The sequence below is a fragment of the Macaca fascicularis genome, chromosome 4 (genome assembly GCF_037993035.2).
Source record: "Macaca fascicularis isolate 582-1 chromosome 4, T2T-MFA8v1.1".
In the NCBI taxonomy this organism is placed as follows: Eukaryota; Metazoa; Chordata; class Mammalia; order Primates; family Cercopithecidae; genus Macaca; species Macaca fascicularis.
Window position 1 is genome coordinate 156,967,526 of NC_088378.1, and position 24,976 is coordinate 156,992,501.

General features: G+C 42.4%; 1 long non-coding RNA gene and 1 pseudogene across 2 annotated transcripts in view; both read right to left on the reverse strand.

The window, feature by feature from the left end:
• Positions 1-233: 233 nt before the first annotated feature.
• LOC123572896 (uncharacterized) overlaps positions 234-24,976 on the reverse strand; it is a 187,695-nt gene continuing 162,952 nt past the window's right edge. For both annotated transcript variants that reach the window (XR_010586530.1, XR_010586531.2), the window contains exon 3: positions 234-2,079. This is a non-coding gene — a long non-coding RNA (uncharacterized lncRNA). The remainder of the gene's footprint in view (positions 2,080-24,976) is intronic.
• On the reverse strand, positions 12,744-12,862 carry LOC123573123 (5S ribosomal RNA; annotated as a pseudogene).

Below are 24,976 nucleotides of genomic sequence, written 5' to 3' on the forward strand. Positions count from 1 at the left end.
AGGGGGAAGTTTTGAGGAAAGAGAATGCAGTCGTTGGAATGGGCACAAAGAGAAATGTGGGTGTGCTGGTAATATTTTTTACCTTGACCTTCATGGTTGTTCACTGGAGCATTCAATTTGTTATAATTCACTGAGCTATACTCTTATGATTTGTGCATTTTCTGTATGGACCATACTTCAATAAAAACAGTTTTTAAAAACTTTATTAAAAGACAGTGATTCAGGAGCAGTTTTTAAAACATGAGCAAATATTACTTTTCTAATTCAAGAAATAATCAGAAAAGCAGAGCCTCATTAAGTCATTATCATGACAATATTGCAAAATGCAACTCAACATAAGCAAAACTATTCTTCAGTTGAATTTGCCTTTAATAAAATAGTTATTTAAAAGATTCATTATGATAAACACTCAGAAAGCACAAAAAAAATTTCAAGTGTGTAAAGAATCATTTATCAAAGTATTACCGCTTTGCATAAACTCGTGAGCAAGTGATAGTGAAAAGATTACAACAATCTGAAAATTAGATGAAACATTTATTATAACATAGAGTGACAAGCACGTAAATTTTACTAAAATATGTTCTTTCATTGTTATTTTATCTGCAGCATATGTTCTTTCTCCAAATTAAACCAATTTAGAAACTACAAAAAAAAAAACCTTTAGGATAATAACCGTTAACAGAATTAACTTTAGTCAGCAGATAGAGTCAAGCGGCAGAAATACTGGAAAATGCAGTAAATCAGTTGTGCAAATTACAATGATAAACACCTTCATTTAGAAAATGTAAGATGTGTTATTTGGATCAAACATTGTCTTTGCTTTTTGGTATTATGTTTTTATCTTCAACTTTAAAGATTTAAGGATATTTAATGTTGGAAATGTGTTTGTATTATATAAAAACTTTTTTTTAAAGATTGGAAGGAAAAAGAAAATGAACAAAACAAGTTAGGGTATATATGTAATTCATTTAAACATCATTTGAAATCATTTAAAAAAAATTTGTATAAATGTAAAAGGTACAAGTGTAGTTTTGTTACATGGATACATTATGTAGTGATGAAGTCTGGACTTTCAGTGTAACCTTCCATTAAGAAATTTCTCATCCCTCACCCTCCCACCTTCCCACCTTTCAGAGTCTCCAATAATTATTATTCCATACTCTATGTTCATCTGTAAACATTATTTGGCTCCTGCTTATAAGTAAGAACATATAGTGTTTGACTTTCTGTTTCTGAGTCGTTTCACTTAAGATAATGTCCTCCAGTTCTACCCATGTTACTGCAAAAGACATGATTCATTCTTTTTTATGACTGAGTAGTACTCCATGGTTTGTATGTATGTGTGTCTGTGTGTGTGCGCATATGTGTGTGTGTGTGTATGCATAACAAGGACATTGAAAGTCAAAAATATGTATATATATGTACACATATATGTAACATTTTCTTTATCCAATCATCTGTTGATGGACATTTAGGTTGAGAGAGAAGGTATTATGCAGACCAAATTAGTTTTTGTCTTTGTTATAATATTTAATGTAAAGGATATTTTATAGCAAAATTAAGGGACAGTACAAGAGCTTCTTAAGCATATAACAGAAAATTGAAAAAAAGAATAAGATATTAGCACTTTCTAAAACAAAGACCATCTTTTTTCCCAATTTTAACTTGTGAAAGTGGCAGTATATTGATTGGTTCATGTGGAATAGTAATATTGCAATTTTCCATAAATACTCCTCGAACAACAGACAATAAACTAAAACCAAGTTCTTCATTTTTTAACAACTTAGTCTCTGATGGAATAGACTTTATAATAGTGTCAGGAGAACCACAGGGTAAGTCAACATTTGCTCAGTGAGGAATCCTATAGCTGTCCATGGCATTCTGGAGTGCTTGACCAGATGCAGAGTCAATAGGTCCAAGTGATTACCCATACTTGTGGAAGATAATCCTGTGCAGGTCTGTCCTTTGGCTTCCAGGGTTCAGGTTAAAACGATAAAATACCCGTACTCTGACCCTCTTTATTCTGTGTCATGTTGGAGAAGGGAGTGGGGTGAAGCTTTTCTGGATTCAGCCTTCATTCTGGAACAGGGTGAACACAAAAATTTCCAAGGAGTATAAGTCATAATCTTAGGAGAACAGCTTGAGCAAATTCATCCAAGGTGGAGGAGCTTCTATCTTGTTTCCCTCTCAAAGTTCTGAGGGGGTTGAGCAGCTGATGGGAACTCTAATTTTGCCTCTTGGGTGCCTCAGTGTCCCCATTACTCCCAGCATGCCAGGCACAGTAAGAATGGAGAATTTTCTCTTTCCCGCTCCATATCTACTCCTTTAAGTTCTCTGGTTAAATAGAGGTAGGGGAGGAATAAGCAGGGCTGGTATTCAACCAACAAGCGCTTCCCTATCAATTGTTTACCTCCCACCAGTGGTCAGATTGGTCAATGTCCTCCTTGTTATGTATTTTAAAAATATTATCCCTGGGAATAAACAAACTTTTACAGTGGCCACTCTTCTCTGCCTTCTGTTTTTTGTGTTTTTTTGTTTCGTTTTGTTTTGTTTTTTTGTTTTCTGGGTTTTTTTAAATTTTGAGACAGGGTCTCACTCTGTTGCCCATGCTGGAGTGCAGTGGAACGATCACAGCTCACTGTAGCTTCAACCTCCCAGGCTCAAGTGATCCTCCCACCTCAGCCTCCTGGGTAGCTGAGATTACAGGTGCCTGCCACCACACTGGGCTAATGGGTTTTTTCATCTTTGTATAGACAGGGTTTCGCCATGTTGCCTTGGCTGGTCTGGAACTCCTGGGCTCAAGCAATCCCCCCTCCCTCTGCCTCCCAAAGTGCTAGGATCACAGGCATGTGCCACCACACCCAGCCTGCCTTCTGTTCTTGAGTAGCTGTGAGATAAAACTGTTCGCTAAGAAATAAAGGAGAGAACTCTTTACTGAAGTTTTTGAAATGAAAAATCACCTAGCTTACCAAAGTAGGAGTATAAAGCAGAACTGGAGTGAGTGGGGCTGGTAGGAAGTCCCTGAAACACAGAGGACAGCCATGGGGGAGTAGGACACAGCAGTGGTTCTCGACCTGGGTTGCACATTGGATCACCTGAAGCCGACTGGGGCCTGGGCTGGGCAACAGGATTTGTAAAACTTTCCCAGGTGTTTCCATGTGCTACCCGGGTGGAAAACTACTCTGCAGAAGTATCTTGGCAGAGGGAAGGTTGAGAACCACAAATTAGAATAGACGTATAAAGACATGTCTGGCCAAAGAAATCTCAAACACGTAGGCAGCAATGCCTTAGAGACACGGACTCATGACAAGGGCATGGGTGCCTTTTCAATAATTATACTGTAGCCTGTGGTTAAGGCTATGATAAAAGGAAGCCAAGGAAGTCCAGTGAAAGCAAAGACAAATCCTTTCAACACAGGTGGAATGATCAGTACTTAGAGAAAATAATCAAAGGGTACTTTTAAAATTATATTCTTAAAAACTCTTTCATCTTAAAAGAGTTTTAGATTTACAGCAAAATTGGGGAGCTACAGTTTGCACATATTCCTTTCCCAGTTTCCTGTTATTAACGTATCACTGTGGTCCATTTGCTACACTCCATGAACCCACACTGATGCATTCATGTTAACTAAAGTCCATACTTTATTCAGATTTCCTTAGTTTATAGTTAATGTCTATTTTCTGTTCCAGGGTTCTCTCCAGAATGCCACGTTACATTTAGTCATTGTGTCTCCTTAGGCTCTTCATGGCTATGACATCTTCTCCGACCCTTCTTGGTTTTGATGGCCTTGATGGTTTTGAGAAGTGCTAGGTATTTTGTAGGCCGTCCCTCAGTCGGGACATGCCTGATCTTTCCCCTCATGGTTGTATGTGGTTGTGAATTTTGGGGAGGAAGACCACAGAGGTGAAGTGCCATTTTCATTGCATCATATCAAGGCTACGCACTACCAACACGACTTATCACTGTTGACATTGACCTTGATCTCCTGGCCGAAGGGATGTTTGTCAGGTTTCTCTACTGTGAAATGACTCTTTTTTTCCCCTTTCCAAACTTTGGAAGGAAATTACATGCATAGCGTCCACTTAAGAAGTGAGGAATTAAGTTCCTTGTTCTTGAGGGAGGAGTATTTGCATCAATTAAAGAATGATACATAGTTGTGTTTGTAGCCACCAACCAAATGCACAGAACCTTTTCCCAATCCAGCCAGGCCCTGTGGTTGAGGTTGGGCTCTGCAGTATTATTAATCCTCTAACAACTAGAACCTGACCACCTCTGCCTCAGACGCGCTGCTGCGGGTCCCATTGTTTCCGTCACCTTCCTTCTGCAGCCCCAGCATTCCTACAACAGGGCATGGTGGAGAATCTGGGATTCAGAACCCAAAAATGAAAACACCATAGAAAATGGTGGGAGGCACCATGTCATGGATTGAATTATGTCCTTACCAAAATTTATATGTTGACGTTTTGGACTCCCAGTACCTCCGAATGTGATCTTATTTGGAAGGAGGGTTGTTGAAGACGGAATTAGTTAAGATGAGGTCATACTAGAGTAGGATGGGACCTCATTCCGATATCACTGGTGTCCTCATAAAAAGGGGAAATTCAGGCATACAGACACACACATAGGGAGAATGCCGTGGGAACATGAACACAGAGCTCAGCATGATGCATCTACAAGCTAAAGAATGCTGAAGAGGACTAGCAAACCACCGAAGCAGGGAGGAGGCGGGGACAGACCTTCCCTGGAGTCTTCAGAGGGAGCATGGTCTGGGCCACCTGGATTTTGGACTCTGGCCTCCAGAGCTGTGAGAGAATAAATTTCTCTTGTCTTTATTTGGCCTTAATAATAATATAGCCATAGGAAACTAATACTGACTCCAAAGACCTTCCTCCCCATTACAAAGGGATATAAAACTTCTTTTTTTTTTTTGAGTCACAGTCTTGTTCTTTCACCCAGGCTGGAGTACGGTGGCACAATCTCAGCTCACTGTAACCTCCACCTCCTGGGTTCAAGCGATTCTCGTGCGTCAGCCTGCCAAGTAGCTGAGATTATAGGTGCACTCCACCACACCTGGCTTTTTTTTTTTTTTTTTTTTTAGTAGAGACAGGCTGGTCTTGAACTCCTGACATCAAGTGATCTGCCCACCTTGGCCTCCCAAAGTGCTGGGATTACAGGTGTGAAGCACTGGGCACAGCCTCAAAGGGATATAAAACCTTGTTAAAAGCCCATTTAGTTGATTCCAGGGCCAAGGTAAATTCTGTGAACACTTGTCCATTACCTTATTCAATGGATGTCTACTGAGAGCTGTGCTGTGCTCAGAACACATGAGAACCCTGATGAGCTGTAGAACCTTAAAGGCCCAGCCATTAGGTTGGGGACAGAGACATTGCAGAGACAGCGTGGCATTTTATTTTATTTCCTGTAGCTCTTACATTTCAGATTCTGTATCTAATAAGTGTGGTTAGTGTATTTCTCACTTACATAGGATCAAGTAGAAGGATCTTTTAGATCAGTGTTGCTGGAAAACAGCCCCTGAGACAGATTTGTGTGAGGGAGTGAGTGCACACTGAGGAGTCAATGTTCTTAGGAACAAGACCTGTAGGAAAGCAAGGGAAGGAGAATTGGGCAGAAATCAAACTGTGATGTAGCTGCAATAAAGATCTCAGCCCATCCTATGCAGAGCTGTGGAGGAGGGATGACCCTTGAGCGATGTCTTACTTGAGGCAAGGGGACTGGGCCTTTATACTCCTGCATTGGCCAATCATTAAATGGAGAAAGTGCCCAGCAAAGGACATAACTTCGGGCCAGGCAGCCTGCTTCAGGCAAAGCTTAAGGAGAGACTTGCCATGAGCTCTCAGCAGCCAACACTCCCAGCAACTGGAAAAGTAAGTGCTTCAGTCCTGAGCAGAATTCTGGATAATGCACCACAGCATTCATGTCAAAGGACATCCTTTTCTGGATGCAAAAATAAACATTTATTGGCCAATAGTTATTAAGCCCCTAGTGGAATTAGCAGACTAAAGGTAACTAAATCAGCTCCCTAAAATGTCTTGCTGGAAGGCCATAAACACAGAGGTAGGCGATGCTTAGGTTGGAAAAATCAGAATGGGGAATGTCAGTTAACCCTAAGAAAGGTGGCACAGAATCAAATAGACCAGGAACAAACACTGGGTGCATTAACTCCTAGATTTCACAGGAGCAAGTTGATGTGCTCTGTCTTTTGTCAGGGAAACTGGCCCTGAGCACAGTTGTGAAAGAGACATTGTAGGGCAAGCGGCTATTTCTTTTGGCACCCAGCCAAGCACCTGATCCTTTGTAAACTATGCTGTGCTGCTCAGTGAGCCTGGGTTCCTCCTGAAGGTAACAGCCCCAGAGCTTTAGCAGAACTGTGGTTGGCTTGCAGGAGCTTCTCCCACATGGAATGAACCACGGGCCTGAAAAGTTACCCACACAGTGATGCTGGTGGCTCCTGCCTCTAACTTACAGCCCTCAAGGAAGACAGTGAGATAGTGCCTGTTTTCTAATTCCATGGAAACCCATAACCCCTACACCAGGGCCAGCTTCTCCTTCCTGTCTGTAGGAGTTTCCTAGAACTGCCGTAGCAAATTACCCCAAACCAGATGGCTTCAAATAACAGCAATGTACTCTGTCACAATACTGGAGGTCAGAAGTCCAAAATCAAGGTGACGGGGGGCCATGCTCTCTTCAAAGGCTCTAGGGGAGAATCTTTTCCATGCCTTTCTCTTAGCTGCTGGCATTGATGGCAGTCCTTGGCATTCCTCGGCTTGTGAACGTGCCACTCTGATGCCTGAGTTCATTGTCACAAGGCGTTCTCCCTGTCTCCATATCTCTTCTCCTCTTCTAAAGACAATGATTTTGTTAAGTAGGACCCACCCTACTTCAGTATGATCTCGTCTTAACTTGGTGATATCTGCAAAGATCCTATTTCCAAATATGGTCACATTCATAAGTACTAGGGATTAGGACTTCAACATATCTTTTAACTCATACATTATCTAAGACTATGCTGCCTACTCTAATTCACTAACAGGTACTAGTAGAAATCTTGACAATTTCTTCAGAGCTTCTCAGCGTAATGTCTTCATTTTTATACTTTAGCAAAAAATCAAAATCCTGTGGCTCAACTTCTGAGATCTGTTGTATAAATAGGCATTGGGAATAATTTTACTGCAGGTAATAGGACCAAGATGAGCCAAGGTGAAACAAAAAGAAAGGTATTGTGAGATATCTGGGGTCTCAGTGGAGTCTCTCTGATAAAAGGTATCAGCTTCACCTATTCTTGGGCAAATTCCATTTATTAATTTTACTGGTTGAACAGATTATATCACTAATTAGACCAAGATTTGACCTTGATTCAGAACTACCATTCCTAGACTACAAGCCTAACCCTCACTGGCCTTGTCACAAAGAGAAAACTGCTCAAAGAGGCCAGTGCAAAACCCATCCTGGCCACTGAATCAACGAAGCCAAGGATCTTCTGATGAGATTGGGTCACAGAAGCCTCCATATTGATGAAGGATTTCATCCTATCCTCAGCAATCTAACTTTAACACTGTCACATTTTTATGTTTTTAAATAGAAATGATGATGAGCAACTCCAGCCAACCATGCCTTAATAGGAACCACTGTGAAACTGACACTAGAGGTTGATGAGGGGTGCTGTAGATTTCAGAAAAAATGAAAACGTGAAACAGAGCAGGGACTCCCCTCTTAGGGACCTGTGCCCACCCCCCAAGCATGGAAATGAAGGAAAATCTTGAGTTTCTTTCAGTGAAATTCTAGGTACCTAGCTAGCCCAGAGAAGTAAATAAGCAACTTGATAAGCAAAAAGGTAATTGTAGCCCAAAACGATAGCCACGGAAGCTAGAATCGTGGGATGTTTGGTTCCACTATAGAAACTGAAGATAATATCTTAACACATGTTTCCAGAGTTGCTTTTCAGAAACCTGACCCCGACCAAAGGGATCTGCCCACCACAGACCTCAGATAAGGGGGACCTAGGGACTGAACTCCGAGCCCCATTCTTTTTTCTAAATTTCTTCCTGAGGGACCTGAAGAAAGTCACACTCACGGGCTGGAGTCAACGTTCTTTTCTGCTGACCCCAAATTTTTAAACAAAGTTTTTGCAAATCAGAAAATCCTTGAATCTACCTATGACTTGTAGCCACCCCCAAAAATATCCCACCCCTTTAGGCCGAAACCAAGGAGTAAGCTCCATGTATTGATTTATAATTGTGCCTGTAACTTCTGCTTTCCTGAAATGTGACCCTAACCTACAAGCCGTCAAGCAGGTCAGGATTTAAGCATTAGCTGCATAGTCCTCCTTGCTTGGTGCCCAATAAATAAACATCTTTCTTTCTCCTTCTGCAAAACTTGGTGTGGATATCTGGTCTTACTGCACCGGGCAAACAGACCCTAATTTAGTTCCACAAAAAAAAATGGACTCGCATTTATATTTTGTAGATGAAAGACTGAGGAAGAGAAAATAATCAGTTGTTTTTAAATTTGATTTCACATGTAATTTCAGACCTGCTTAACTACTGCCTGAAAAGTATTCAAAGAGATGAAAGTACAGAAGAATTCTAGCCTAAAGCCCAACAGTAACCATGGAGGGTCCAGGAACCAACTCATCAGCCTTGTCAGAGCCCATCAAAGATGAGATGTCTTCCAATTGTGGCGAGGTTCATGATTGTCTTGAAAACCAAAACACAGCAGAAACAAAGACCACAGAGAGAAGTATGGCAGCTGAGCAAACTGTGAACGGTTCCTGTTCAGAAATCTCCTGCAGGTTAACCAGAGTTGGAGCATAATTCCGTCTCTCATAAAGTGGAACTGCTTCAGACCTTTCCGAGGAGCAGTGGAGTGTGATGCCCAGATCAAAAATCCCAGTTCTAAAACTGCCCAGACCTTGGGCAAAGAAATTACCTAATATCTCAGAACCTAGTTCTCTCATCTATAAGATGAAATTATTAATATCACAATATGTATTCTCATAGGATTGCTGTAAGAATTAAATGGGGGTACAATATGCTAAATGTTTGCTATTATTTATATACCACATGCTAGATATGCAATTTGCTGTTTCCGCCATGTACAAGATAAAGCACCTCTGAATTAGACATGTTTGTATCTGTTGCATCTTTAATCCAGCTCATAGACATGTCTACCACCTGGAAACACAGTTGCCTTGTCCAGTACAGTTAACTCGAGCACTGTGGATCTGAGATTGTTGCATGGCATTAGGTTAAATCTAGAAGTAAATGGAGGCTCATCATCAATGGGTGTTGGAATTCTCATATTCCTCAGGTTAAGAATAAAAATGTAACACAGCTCCAAAAGACTTAACCTCATTCCAGATATGAATGCATGCCACGTGACAAGGTCAGAGCAATATGGTTTCACATAGGTAAATGTAAATACCAATTAAAACAAGTAAAGAAAGAGGAGAAAATACCCTTTGTTCTTATTGTTTTCCCTTTCGTGTTTTAGTTCCAAATATTTTGAGGGTCTTCTGACTCTGGTGACTTAGGGTAGAAGGGACAACTCAGAGAGCTCCAAGAGGATATAGAAGAGCCTTGTCGCCTCGTGAGGCATTGGCTACCAAAATACTTAATAACTAACTCCGTGCTTCTAGGGGGAAATTTGGAATTATGTCTGAAGAAAGCAGCAGAGGAGATCTGCATTAAATAGGAGGCTGGCACTGAAATTTGGGGACTCTCCTTTAGTTTTCAAGATTTAGAATTACCCAATCGGGCTTCCCTTCTCACCTTACTAAAAAGACTCATTTCACAGCCTGATTTTGAAAATTCTTTCACATTTAATCATCTAGGAGTCAGGACCTCTAGAGGAGATCAGAACATTTGCAGGACGTTAATGACCATTTCCTGTTCATTTTTTGATTCTGCAATGAAGGCTTTTGTTTCCGTAACTTTTCCTGCCATTGGCAGCCCTTACACACACAGACACACACACACACACACACACACACACACACACACACACACACACACACAGTCTCTCTCTCTCTCTAAGGGGTTAAAGTCAGCCTCTACTCTTTGTTGAGGGAAAGAATACGGGGAGGGAGAGAGAGAGAGAGATTAGCTGCATAGTCCTCCTTGCTTGGTGCCCAATAAACAAACGCCTTTCTTTCTCCTGCTGCAAAACTTGGTGTGGATATCTTGTCTTACTGCACTGGGCAAACAGACCCTAGTTTCATTCTAAAACAAAAGGACTCACATTTATATTTTGTGGATGAAAGACTGAGGGGGAGAGAGAGAGAGACTGACTGACTGACTTTAACCTCCCCTCAACTCTAAAATGTTTACTTGGAGCAGTTGTTCTCAATCTTGGCTACACCTTAGAATCACTTGGTGATTGCAAATCAGCTTTTAAAAATCCTTTTTTCCAGGGCACATTCCAAACCAATTAAATCAGAGTCCCTAGGTGTGAGACCCAGGCATGGTTGTTTTTTAAAGCTCACAGATCACTCCAATGTGCAGGCAAGGTTGAGGTCCTAGTAAACTATAGCACAGGGAACAGCCAGCCTGTCTGGGCTTAGAGATTGTCGATGGCCAGTCCTGGGAGCACAGGAGTCTTTTTGGTTCTCCAGAACTCCTGTTATGGGGCCAGAACATCTTGGGTGGGCACCATAGTGAATATATTAGTCCCCTTGGACTGCCATAACAAATACCAGACTGGGTCACAACAGAAATGTACTTCCTCAGAATTCTGTAAGCTGGAAGTTTAAGATCAAGGTACCAGCGTGATGAGTTTCTGATGTGGGGCTCTTTTCCTGGTTTACAGATGGATACCTTCTTACCTTGTCTGGCATCTCATCTTATAGGTTTTCTTATGGGACCTATCAGATCAGGGTCCCACTCTTATGACCTCATTTAAGCTTAAATCCTTCCTTAGAGGTCCCAAGTTTAAAGACAGCCACACTGGGAGTTAGGATTTCAATATGTGAATCTGGAAGATGCAAACATTCAGTCCCTAACAGTAGCCACAGCCCTAATAGAATCTCTGACCAATCAAGTTTATGTAGGTGGCATATGTTCCTGCTACCCATAGTGTGGCTCGTGACCAGCAGCAATTGTGTTCTCTGCGAGCTTGATAGAAATGCAGAATGTTGGGCCCCAACCCAGCCGGACCCACTGTGCCAGAATCTGCATTTTCACATGATCCCCATATGATTGGTTTGTGCATTAATGTGTGAGAAACACTGCAATGGACTTTCTTCAGTCCTAGCACCTCTTCTGATTCTCAGAAACTTTAGTAAATTAGTCTGCTGAAACCTGTTTCCTGGATCTCAAAGAAGGGCCCAAGCTTTCTCAGCTTTGTGGGCAATGGAAAATAAATCTCCTGGCTGGCCAGGCACAGTGGCTCGCGCCTGGAATCCCAGCAATTTGGGAGGCTGAGACAGGAGAATCACTTGAGCCCAGGAGTTCAAGGCCAGCAGCATGGGCAACATAACGAGACCCCATCTCTACAAAAAATAAAAAATTAGCTGGGCATGGCGTGCACCCAGGTACTCGGGAGTCCCGGGTACTCAGGAGGCTGAGATGAGAGGATCACTTGAGCTCTGGAGTAAGCCTTGATCGCACCACTGCACTCAGCCTGAGTGACAGAGCAAGACCTTGTCTGAAACAAACAATCAAACAAAATCCCTCTTAGCTGTTGAATTTGAGGATTCAAGCTGAAAAGTCTGGAGTGACTCTATTGCTGTCCACTCAATGCTCATCTTCCTTTTGCAGACTACCACCCTCCTCCCCTTTCCTTTATCCTCCGAGGATTTCTTCTATGAAAAACAATCAAAATTAATGTTGAGCTAGTTGCAGCAAGAACTCCTGATAAATCTTACCTAAAATTTCAGTCCACTCCCACTGGTTGAGCAAGAGGCTGGTACTTCAGGGGCTCCTTCCTTTCAGGACCCAAGAGGGGCATGAAAAGGGCAGAGGGGAGATGAGGGCAGAGGGGAGATGAGTGTGTATTCACAGACCCACCGGCTCCAAAGACGACACTGCAGTGACAGGGGCAGTCACTGGGTCCTGGGTTGGGTGAGGCTTTTAAAAGAAAATGCGTGTGAGCAGTAGGATAATGGAGCTAAGGAGTCCTCCACACCTGTCTCGTCACAACCATTGTCCTGATACAGGTGCCAAGCAGATTAAATCTCTTTAGTAATTCAGTGTTTGTCAGTCATGAAAGCTTGGAGAGGACTGGACAGTTAACACTAATGTCATTTTGGGGAAATCCAGGAAGACCCACTCGCACACCAAAAGTCATCCATCTAATGTGGATATCCCAAATCCTACTATTACAGAGTCTTCTCTCCTTCCCTTGAAATTTAAAAGCGTGGAGAAGGGTGAATCCCTTTAGGTGAATAAAAATTTTCAGCTGTTTCCTCTGTGACAGGAAAAAGGGATGAGAGCATCTTGGATTTCTTTCTTTTTTCTTTTTTTTTTTTTTTTTGACGGAATCTCACTCTGTCACCTCAACTCACTGCAACCTCCGCCTCCTGGGTTCAAGTGAGTCTCCTGCCTCTCCTCCGAGTAGCTGGGATTACAGACACATGCCACCATGCACAGCTAATTTTTTTGCATTTTTAGTAGAGACGGGGTTTCACCATGTTGGCCAGGCTGATCTTGAACTCCTGACCTCAAGGTAATCTGCTTGCCTCGGCCTCTCAAAGTGCTGGGATTACAGGTGTAAGCCACTATGCCCAGCCCCTACAGTACCTGGTATTCCCAGGTGTTCTCCCATCCAAGTACTAACCAGGCCCAACCCTACTTAGCTTCTGAGATCAGACGAGATCGGGTGTGTTCAGGGTGGTATGGTCGTAGACAGATTTCTTGAAACAAGGTCTGGGTGGGAGGCAGGGAGACACCAAGATCCCAAAGACAAAATTCACCTGCCATAGAATGTTGCCTATGACTACATCAGGATCTGCACTTGGGTTCTCAAGGAGGCCACCTCCCAGAGAGTAGGTACCTGCATCTTATGAGGACTCCATTCCAGCCTTGGTTTGCTCCAGACTACTCACACTTTTTAGAGGTTTTGGTCAATTCTGCTCTTTACCTCCATACTCCCTACAGACTGCTCCAAGCCACCACCAGGAGATGCAGTGTTTGTGAAGTTAAACTACTGGGTAGGTCCCGTCTAACCAGGGCATATTATAAACTGTACACACACATGTGTTTGCATACACTTACACAGTTTTGTCCAAATTATTATTATTTTTATTGCATAAAGGACAGTCTCAAAGGGAAAAAATGATCACAGAAGGGTATGTCTGCCCTGTTACATGGCCTTGGTGGTGCGGTGCCCCATTGTTGAGAAAGAAAGGGAATTCCTACATTAGACTTCCTTTTGACTCTAAAGCAAGAGAAGTGTGAACATATAAGCCTTGAGACAGTGAGCCCACACCTTCTCAGATTTTATCACAGACAAAAAAAAAGGAAACAATGCATTTCATTCAGAACAACAATGGATCTGATCCAATAGCTTGAGAAGGGGACATTTCAGAGGAGCAGAGGCTCATGGGACCCACCAAGGACGCAGAGGACACTTTAGCTCTCATCAGAGTCACAGGGAGCAAGACGGGTGTAGCCCACTGCTGCGTGCATACAGCACAACGCTAGTGAGTAACGGAGAAAAAGCAGGATTACTCTGTCTATTCACTTTCTATTTTCTCTACCAAGGGAAATAAACTTCAAAGTAGAAAGGATAAGATGAGCATTATTAAGAAAAAATAGGTCACACGATAGTAGGAGGATTTCAGCCTTAAAGACTTCAAATTGTCAGCTTTGTGGGGCCTTTTAGCTCAGCTGGAACTACATTTCCCAGAATCCCCTGCCCTGCATGGTTCCAGGCAAGGGCACTGCAAAGAGACATTTGCACCACAGTTGGAAGCAGAAAGGGAAGCAGGAGCCACGTTCTTTCCCCCGCCCCCAAAGGTGGGAGCAGGATCACCAGGGCAGCTGAGGCATGTCACTGATCTGCTGGCTCATGCTGTGGGCCTGCAGAAGCAGCCAGATGGTCCACTCCTCCAGCTCTCAGACCCAGTCAGGGCATGGTTAGGTCCATGAGCCAAAGGGGCCAGACATGGAGACAGTGCGAGGCAGAAGGGGGCTCCAGTCTGTCCTCACTTCCCTGCTCTGCATCTGCCTTGCCACCCTGCCCTGCTGCCCTGCAGAATTCAGACTCAAACACCAGATGCAAGACAAGGGTCCACAAGTGCCTGAAGTCAAATCCCTAGAATGAATTCTTGATTCCACCTAGTATTTTTGTTTCAGTTTGAACCCCAATGGATATAGATTATAACCCAAGGAACTGGAGAAGTTGCAATTGTAATGATGAACTTCTTTTGATTTTATTTCAGAAGTCAGCTCAGCATAGAAGAGATGAGCATGTGTACTACTTTCCAAAAGAGGAAGTGGATTCAGAAAACTACCTATTTTGATGGGTCAGTAAGAAAACAACAAAAACAACAACTCTGTAAACTATTTAGAGGTTTATTCTGAGCAAATATGAGTGACCATGGCACGGAGAACAGTATCAACAGGTTGTGAGAAAGTATGCCTGAGGTGGTCAGGTTACAGTTTGGTTTTTATGTTTTAGGGATACAGAAATTGTAAGTAATATCATAAATCAATGCATTAAATGTGTACATTGGTTCAACCTAAAGAGGTGGGATGTTTTGAAGGTGAAGTGAGGCTGACAGGTCATAAGCAGATTCAAAGATTTTCTGATTGGCGCTTGGTTAAGGGTTAAGCTTTGTAAAGCCTTGAAGTTAGTAGAAAGAATGCTTGAGTTCCAAGGGGAGTTGTGGAGACTAAGGTTCTTGTTATGTAGGTGAAGCCTCCAGGTAACTGCTTTCAGAGAGAAAGGTGGTAAATGTCTCCTTTTAGACCCTTAAAGAGGTCAGATTCTTAATCTCCTCTAGATCTGGGAAAGGCTGGACCGTAGTAAGCAAGATTGTCTGCAGTTCTCTGCAGTTCCTCACAAAAGATGGCTTCACAGGGCCATTTCAAATTATGTCCAATAAATATATTTGGTAGTAAAATATTTTTATTTCCTTTGGTGTCTGCTCTCTGCCATGTGATGCTACACCAGAGTCAGGTTGGAATTTGGAATTTTATTGCCACAAAGAGTCTGTTGTGTCAGTCTTATGATATCTGTTTTAATGTTAATGCTGGTCAGTGGTGCCTGAGCTCCTAAAGGGAGGGAGTACGTTGAGGTGTGTCCAACCTCTGTTTCCATCGTGGCCAGGAATTTGGTTTTCAGACTTCTCTGGGATTCCCTTGGCCCAGAGGAGAATTCATAATCGGTTAGGGGGCTTAGGATTTTATTTTTGTTTTACAGACTTTAGTCCCCCCAAATTCTCAAATAGAATTTAAACCTATGGATTATGAAAAAAGGAAAAAATTAACATGATGATAATTAGACACAAACATGAATTTATTACAGATAAATTTTGTCTAACTCATTTGATTTGGGGTAAGAGTGTTAAGATAGTATATCAGAAGAATTAGATAGTTATTACTATAACCATAATACGCACAAGGAATTTAACAAAAATTTTCTCACATTCTTCTTAAATATAGACTAGATTCTAGTTATGTAAAATGTATAGCATGGACTGGGTGCAGTGGCTCACGCCTGTAATTTCAGCACTTTGGGAAGGCAAAGCAGGTGTATTACAAGGTCAGGAGTTCAAGATCAGCCTGGCCAACATGGTGAAACTCCATCTCTACTAAAAATACAAAAATTAGCTGGGCGTGGTGGCACGTGCCTGTAGTCCAAGCTATTGAGGAGGCTGAGGCAGGAGAATTGCTTGAACTTGGGAGGTGGGGGTTGCAGTGCGCCAAGATCACACCACTGCACTCCAGCCTGGGTGAGAGAATGAGACTCCATCTCAAAAAAGAAAAAAAAAAAAAAGTATAGCATGATGTGAGAAGAAGCTGCCAGATGCTCCAGCTGACATCTATTATCTTCTACTCCCTTCATAACAGAATCCCAATGTTTTCAAGTCTTCCTAAAAGGAAGGGGTCCCATTGAAACTGCCTTTGCAAAAATTGTAACGGTGAGAAAATTATGGTAGTGGGGAGATCTGACCTAGCCAACCCCATCTTGCCTTTTGCCTTCAAGTTGCCCTTAGTTATTCCTGGGCTTAGGCCAAGCTAACTTTGGGCAACATTTAGTTTTCAGTTTAAACAATAATAGCCCTTCCCCAAAATTCAACTGCCTTTGTAAAGCTAATGAGAGACTACCAGTTTAGGAAGATAGAGGAGCCTGAATTCTGCTAAGGTGTAGACGTGAATGATTGCCAGCCATTATTCTGGAGATCACAGGCTATGCAAGTTCCCCTATTACTCCTGCAGATAACATCACTATTGTAGAACCTAAGATTGGCCCTTTAAGATATCTTTTCAGATTTTTTGCAGGTCTGACAATCGTTGGCTCCACCTGGACCCACTCCTGTGACCCCACCAGAATGACTGAGTGCATAGGAGGACCTTTTCCCACACCCCTATGATTGCACCCCCAACCAATCAGAGCAAGCACCCATTGCCTAGCCATCCCCACCCCTTAGCCCAAACTATCTTTGAAAAACCCTGGCCCCTAAATTTTCAGAGAGATTGATTTGAGTAAAAACTCGGTCTCCCAAGTGATGTGGCCAGCTTCATGTCTATTAAACATTTTCTTTATTGCAATGCCATGGTCTGATTTTATCTGTACACTAGGCAGGAAGAATCCATTGAGCAGTTACACCCTTTGCCTCTATCCTTCTCCTTCCTATTGGTTAGATTAGGGATGTTAATGGTTGGAGCTCCAGCAGCTATCTTAACCCATTGAGTAGTCTTAAGATCATGTTATGAAACTGAAAGAAAGTAAACCCTCGGGTCCTTAATACCTGTCACAGTTGCTATACCAGTTTTGTACTGCTGGTTTGCAGGTTTACTTTAAGTGAGAAAGAACTAAATTTTATCTTATTGATTGATTGATTCATTTTATGTTATATGCAGCTGAACTTAACTCTGATACTGAATGTAAATGATGCTATTGTGTTAAAAAGTATGTCTCAGACTAGAGGAGGATTTCCAATGGCTTTGCATTTGGCCAATATTTTTATTAGTTCACTTAATAAACACATGAAAGATGTTGCTATATTTGCAGATGAAAAATCTTGGAGGCACAATTATATTTTAAATAATAGGTAAGTATTAAAAAGAGATCACAAGAGAGGGGAAACATGGGTCAAAACTAAAAAGATAAAATTTCATAAGGATAAATATGAAGTCTGGCTTAGGGCTAAAAAATGACTACTGCATGTTTGCAAGTTGAGAGAACCTGCCTGAGAATTCTTAACATTCAAAATAAGCAATATAAATACAGACTTCCACTATCCTCTATGCTAGTATTACAATAACACAGTCCTGGATATTACATTTTCTAAAAGGTCATTGTTGGTTCAGAGTGATAACTTGAATGCACATGTTCATCTCTTCTCTCTCTTGGACCTTGGTGTAGCAAGCAGAGCTGGGCATGCATATTTTTTGTTTGTCCTTTTTAATGGTATACGCTGGTGTTTTCTGATCTTTTGTCAATTGGGACACACCTATTAACTTGCTGAGTTCGAGTCATCCATTTACTCATAAATTCATTCATTCATTTAACACTTGTTGAGCTCCTATTATGTGCTCTGCCTTGAGACTGTATTGATATGTTAGCACATGGCCACAGAGGGCACCAAGGATGAATAACAATAGTATTTATGAAGGAAGACTCTTGCCTTCCCCTCTAATCACGCTTCTTACAACCCTAATCCTGGAGGCATCAGAAATAGTGAAGAGGAGATAGGGAAGTAACAAACCACACTCTACTTCTCTGCTGCTGGTCCCTGGTCTGAAGGTGCAGTCTGAGCTGTGGAGGAAAGAGAAGCATTGTATCAAATGTAAGACTGAAACTTAGATCTCATACTAAAACAGGCCTTTGAACGCTTAAAAGATTTTGGCTGATATGCTGGAAAAAAGAAAAAAACAAAAAACAAAAACCGTCTGCTGAGTTTAAAGATAGTAATGAGGAAAAAAACAACTCAAAGCTGTTTTCTGGTTGTGCCCTATACGTTCAGCCTATTCAGTGAACCTTGGCTATATACAGAATAGGAGGAAGAATAAGACAATAAGACACCAGTAAGAGTGATTGGAGGAAGGCAGTGGGTGGCTGGAGTCTGAAAGGGAAGGAAATACACTTGTATCTTTTGAATTCTGTACTGTATGCAGGTATTGCCTATTCAAGAAGCAAATGATTTTTTTTTAAAGGACTTAGATGAAAAGACAGATTAAAATCTTTCTCCTCTTCAGAGGAGAAAGACTGGAAGGGCACAGGATCTGATCCTTATGTTAAGAAGGAGTGGTTGATAGATTGGAAAATGTTAGCCTAGACTTGGGGGTGTGGGGATGGGAAAAATGGGTGATAGATGGAGGCTGTTTGAAGATCCACCTTAGTCTATGCTTATTTAGAAGACAGGACTGTCACAGTAGGTAGTTAGGCAGACATGAGCAGGGCAGGAGAGGGTCCCCTGAACCAGGATTTTCAGGTGACCATCAGGTAGGTGATGGTTAGGCAGTTGTTAAACTGCCTCTCTGAAATAATAATGGGTTGCAGCCAGCGTCAGGGAAAGGCAGTCTCCCAACACACACAAAACACCCGAAACTGGTGATCAGCAGCTTCCCAGTAAGATCTCAGGAGTTGAGCAAGTGGGCTTAAGCATGCACACTAGGAGGCAAAATGGCGGCGTTTACCTGGTGTATGACCTCTAGTGTTCCTCTAGGAACACTCTGCTGGTAACGGAAGAATCTCAAGTGAGCATGAGCACAGCTTCAGTAAACACACTGCACATGCAGCCCCTCCCAGGTGCTGGCAGGCCACCGCGCACACCGACAGCCCACCCCAAGGGAAGAATCAGGAGAGAAGTAATGCAACCCCCGGAAGCATGCCAATGTATACAAACCCAAGTCAAAGGTCAAATCGTCATGCACTTGAATCTCTCAAGTCACCTGCTTGGCCCTTTTCCAAGTGTACTTTACTTCCTTTTGTTCCGGCTCTAAACCTTTTAATAAACTTCCACTCCTGCTCTCAAACTTGCCTCTGTCTCTCCCTCTGCCTTATGCCCCTCATTGAATTATTTCTTCTGAAGAGGCAAGAATTGAGGTTGCTGCAGACTCGTATGATTTGCTGCTGCTAACAGGACAAAGATCAAAGAAAAGATACCATAGAGAGGTAAATATTGAGTCAATTTCACTTTCCTTTTTAGGTATGAGCTTCCATCATGGAGAGGTTAATGACAAGACATTCCATTAAGTTTGCCACTTTGAGTGGAAAGTGGCCTAAACTACTAAAGTCACTTTCCACCTGATTCAATGACAGTGGGGTTTCAACTTGGTATACACATGAGCCTCAGGTCTTTTTGATGTTAACATCTGCTAACACTATCTTCCTAAATCCCTACTGTCCATTCTAGTGACTGCTCAGCTTCAGTAACGGCAGCAAGAGGGACAGAGGAAGAAAGGGAATAGTGAGAAGATTCTAACACACCAACTCCAGTCAGCTAGTTGCGCTCACTCAAAACCAAGGAAGTCTGAAGGAATTCCATGTGCTGCTATGTGCACTAAGGAGGAGGAATCCATGTCTGTCAAGGACTGTGAAGGGTCTGAGATTTTACCCTGTTTGCAGGCTAACAAGTGAGCCTGCCACAGTTTCACTGATATTGGCAGAAGACATGAGACTCGTAGGTTAGAGATAAAGGACTTTATTACTCATGGCCACACTGGTTTCCCTTGCTCCTTAAGTCCTGTGGGGGCAATGTGGAGGCAGGCCCAGGTGGATGGGTGTTGTACACACAGTGGGTCTGAGAAAACGGAAGCAGAAGTGCCCAAACTTGTAAAGGGGAGGCCTTAGTAAGCTTACCCAACCTTTGTCCCAGAGAGATATGTTATCTTTTTTATTGTAGTCAGAAAACCAATCTGGCCTCTTCCCGAGAGAGACTTCTATCTTCTACTGCTCTTTGCTCTATAAACATCCTTGGAAAGATAGTCCGGGATAGAATCTATCACAAGATATGTAGAAGCACCATAAAGAATTGCCCCCAACAATGTCTCCTTATATGGGTGAAGTCTGGACTAATCTATTTGTGTCGTGGTTGGATATAGAACTGCCAGCTGGCTACACAATGCTAAGCTCCAGTTAATATTTTTTGGACCAAGGAAGCAAACAAAGGCCTCAGGTTTAGACAAACCTGGATTAGAATCGTACCTCTGTCATTTAACAGATAAGTTATTTGCTCAGTGTCCCTGATCCTCGGTGTTCTAATTTGTAAAATCAAGCCAATGATACTTACCTCATAGTGTTGTCATAAGGATTAAAATATATGTGTAACTGAATACATGTTAGTTCACCACCTAATATTTGATTTTTACTTTAAAAAATGACATTTTGGGGCCTGGGCATGGTGGTTCATGCCTGTAATCCCAGCACTTTGGGAGACTGAGGCAGGCAGAGCACTTGAGGCCAGTAGTTCAAGACCGGTCTGGGCAACATGGTGACAACCTGTCTCTACAAACAACAACAACAACAACAAAACACACACACACACACAAATTAGCTGGGTGTGGTGGCATGCACCTGTAGTCTCAGCTACTCAGCAGGCTGAAGCATGAGAATCACTTAAACCCAGGAGATGGATGCTGCAGTAAGCCAAGATCACGCCACTGCACTCCAACCTGGGCAACAGAGCAAGACTCTGCCTCAAAAAAATATTTAAAAATAAAAAATAACATTTTGGATTCCCAAATTGCAAGAAACTTATAAAGACATACAAAGTCAGCTGCCTTTTCCTGTGATTTGGTCCTGTATATTGAAGGAAAGGACAGGAGACGACAATCTTCAAGCTTCCCTAATACAAAAATACCCATTTGTGCCTCTCAGTAACTCTTGGGTCAAAAGATTTTAGATCCTCAAATTCAAGTAACTCTGCAGATGGGAGAACACGTCATCTTTGCTTTCACTTCTCTTGGCTCAGATTGCTGCTGATCACCCTCTTCTCTCTGCCTGGCTTCCTCATCCTCCAGTGTTTACACAAACCCTGCTTAATTAGAGTAAATTTAGGCTCTCTACCCCCAATTCTACACAATAAACACCCCAACCTATGGTATCATAGATTTCCCTAGGGAACTTTAACTCAGTATCTTTCTAATTAAATCTGTTTGGGCCACATTTTGTTTTTTTCCTGGCAGCTCTTAGCTTGATGGATGAAGAGACAGCAGAAGACTAGAAAGTTGCACCCTATAAGACAATGCTAAAGCAGATGACTTAATTAGAGGAAACCAAATAATTTGCCTCCACCGCTTCATATGATTATTCCTAAGATTGCTTTGTTGGTTCCCAGACTAGAAATAAGCATAGAGACCCAGGTGTGTCGTCTGTGTTTTCTCATCCCAGGTGAGCCAGGAATAACCATGTTATTTCTGACAGTCATCAAAAAGAGAAATTTGGATTTTGCTGCAGACAAGAAAATTAGAGGCAACAGCCCACAGTGGAAGTATCCCAGCAGATCAAAAAAATAACATTGCAGCCTTGTCATCCAGACTGGTTCTCAACTTTATCTCACATGAGAATTACCTAAGGCTTGTTAAAATCGATTGCAGAGGCCCATCCTCCTGGTCTCTGATTCAGTAGGTCCAGGATGGGGCTTGAGAATGTGCATTTCTAACAAGTTGCCAGGTGATGCTGATGCAGCTAGTTCCGAGTCCACACTTTGAGAACCAGTACTCTAAAGCAGCGATTCTCAGCCCTGGCTATATAATATAATCCCCTGGGGGAGATTTCAGAAAGCATTTCCTGGATCCCACCCCTAGAGATTCTGACCTAATTGAATGGGGGATGGGCCTGGGCATCTGGATTCTTAAAAGCTTCCCAGGTGATTTAATATGACACCAGGGTTGAGAGCCACAGCATGTCTAGAAGTTTCCCAGGTATACATGCTCTTCTCCCATTCCCAGTTTGGCAATTCAGGAGGAAGATGGATGGATATAAACAAGGCATTATTACAAGCCTCGTTGGATGTAAACAAGTCATTTAAAAGTCAACTGGAAAGTAAAGAAAGAATATCTGCTCTGCTTGGTATTTCCTGCTGGTTAGGGCTGATGACAACTCCAGCTCACAGTGACCCAGTTTGGAATGCTGGGCTCCCGAGCAAAACATCCCCCCCAGAGTCTTCTTTAATTATAAAATAATCAACTCCGTAGTCCCTCCTCACTTCAACAGAGGGGCTCATTGTGTGGATTTCCGCCCAGTGAGGGGAGGAAATAGTAAGCTGCTCCCAGGAACAGTGACTCTTTTGGGGCCCTTGAAGGGAAGGCAAGGCACCAGTGGACCAGGATTCATTTACAGAGGGTCTCTTTATTATTATCATTATGAAAAAAGAAATGCTCTACAAAAGAACAATATTTTCTCAAGTCTTAAGTTACTTGTCCTCAGTATGTGGGTTAAAGTTGAGCAAGTTTAGCCGAATGGTTCTCAACGCTTACTGCAGAATAGAATCACCAGGGTCATTTACAAAAACAGCCTGTCTCGACCAGGATGACTAGCTAGTCCCAGATTCCCGGGATCTTCTGTGTTTTAGTACCAAAAGTCCTGCATCCTGGAAACTTCTCAGTCCCAGGCATCTAGGGACAGTTGGTCACCATGCCCTATCCGAAACAATTAAATCAGAACCCCTGGCGGTCAGTCCTGGACATCAGAATATTCAAAAGGCACCCCTGCTCCCCAGAGGATTGTAATGTGAAGCCGAGGTTGAGAACTAGTGGTTTTTAAATTAATTGAAGTGGTGTGCAGTGCAGTGTTTTGGTACTTTCTGGAATTCTCATAACATCTGTATATGTTGGAGGGGTGTGTGTGTGTGTGTGTGCGCGCGCGTGTGCGCACAGCAGTGCTTTCAAGTGGAGGGGAAATGGACTTTTCCCAGGTGCATGTGATTTCAGGGTCATTTTCTCAGGACTATTTAAACAATTGTGACATTTCAAGTGTCACAGAGGCTGTGTCTTTAGCAACCACATTACGATCATTTGAAAATGTTTGGCCCTCATGGAATGTGGCGCTAACAGGTTCACATGCGTAACTCGCTAAGCACTTCAAAAGTGGTCAGCAGTGGGTGTGGCCAGTAATCTCAGTCCTGTTTGAAGGCAGAGTAGAGGTCACCCTGGGTGATACTCACAGTCTTTTATAAGGAAAAACCATTTTCCACTTTCATGCAGATTTAAAAAGTGGTAATAAGCTGTGTTTTAAAAAAAATCTAAACTAAAAACAAATAAAACTACAGAGACAGTCAAATGGGCAAAAACAAAAATGTGTGTGTGTGTGTGTGTGTGTGTGTGTGTATATATATATATATATATAGCCCACAAGATGGTAGATGGTGCTCTTTCAGGGATAATTGCAGAAATGTTCTCTTGCAAACCAATAATTTGATTCCCATTGGAGCAAACCAGGAGGCCTCAGCCAGGACAACTTTTCCTCAATGTAGGAAATGTCTCATTCCTGCAGAAGTAGACTATTTGCCTAATTGGTGTGTGCACAATATGTGTAATAGTGTGTTGCATCCTATTGTCCAGAATAGGCTGGACATACGCCAAATCAGCACCTCTCTGGAAACTCAAGCCAACAGGAACATGGGGCAGCAAAAGTGCAGGCAGTCAGCACCTAGACAGCAGAGCTTGCAAACGCAGACTCTGCCCCCAGGAGTTTAACACACAAATGTCCAAAGAACAGCTGGCCAATCAGAAAGGCCAAGCAAATGAAGGCTCCTGGTGGTTTCCTCCTCTCTGATTAATTACAAAAAATAAGCATTTCTATGGAGGAAAGTGAAAAATGAATTTTAATTGGCAGGGGCGGGGTGGCTATCCAACTCCCAAGCGCTTAATTTAAAAAAATAGTTGACACTTGCCTCTTATGCTTTGGTATCTCAGTTTGGGATGCTAAAACTTGGCAAGTGTATTAGCCTGTTCTCACACTGCTATAAGCAACTACCTACGACTTGGTAATTTATGAAGAAAAAAGGCTTAACTGACTCAAAGTTCCACAGGCTTAACAGGAAGCATGACTGGAAGGCCTCAGGTAACTTACAATCACGGCAGAAGGTGAAGAGGAAGCAAGCACCTTTTTCACATGGTGGCAGGAGACAGAGAGAGCAAAGGGGGAAGTGCCACACACTTTTAAACCATCATATTTCACGAGAATTCACTCACTACCAGTAGAACAGAAAGGGAGAAATCCATCCTTGTGATCCAATCACCTCCTAGTAGGCTCCTCCTCTAATTCAACATGAGATTTGGGCAGTGACACAAATCCAAACCACATCAGGAGGACATCATGGCATAGTAAAAATAGCAATGAACTTGGACATTGAAGATTGAGAAGGGACTTCCTCCAGAAGGTCACTTGACCTCTTTGAGCCTTCATTGTTTCATCTAGAGCAAAGAGGTGTCAACTGGGTTCAATGACCCCATGTTTCTCAAGTTAGGTCCAATCTTGGTAGAAAGGGACGCCACAGTCTACCAGCCATGAAAGACAGTGTGGTAATTAAGACCACAGACACTAGAGCCAGACCATGTGAGCTAGAGTCCTAGCACACCACTTAATAGCTGTGTGACCTCAGGCACATTGCTTAACCTCTTTGGGCCTCAGTTTCCTGATCTGAAAACAGAGACAATAACTCTACCCACCTCATGGTGCTATTGTGAGGATTAAATGAGAGAATGCCTTGAAACTGCTTACAACAAAGCCTAGCATATAGGCATGCCCCATTAGTGTTGTCTTATTATTAATTATAGTTATTTGGCTTATTCGGAATACTACAGAAAAGGAGCTAGATCCTGGAACGTCTTGGAAGCCATGGGAA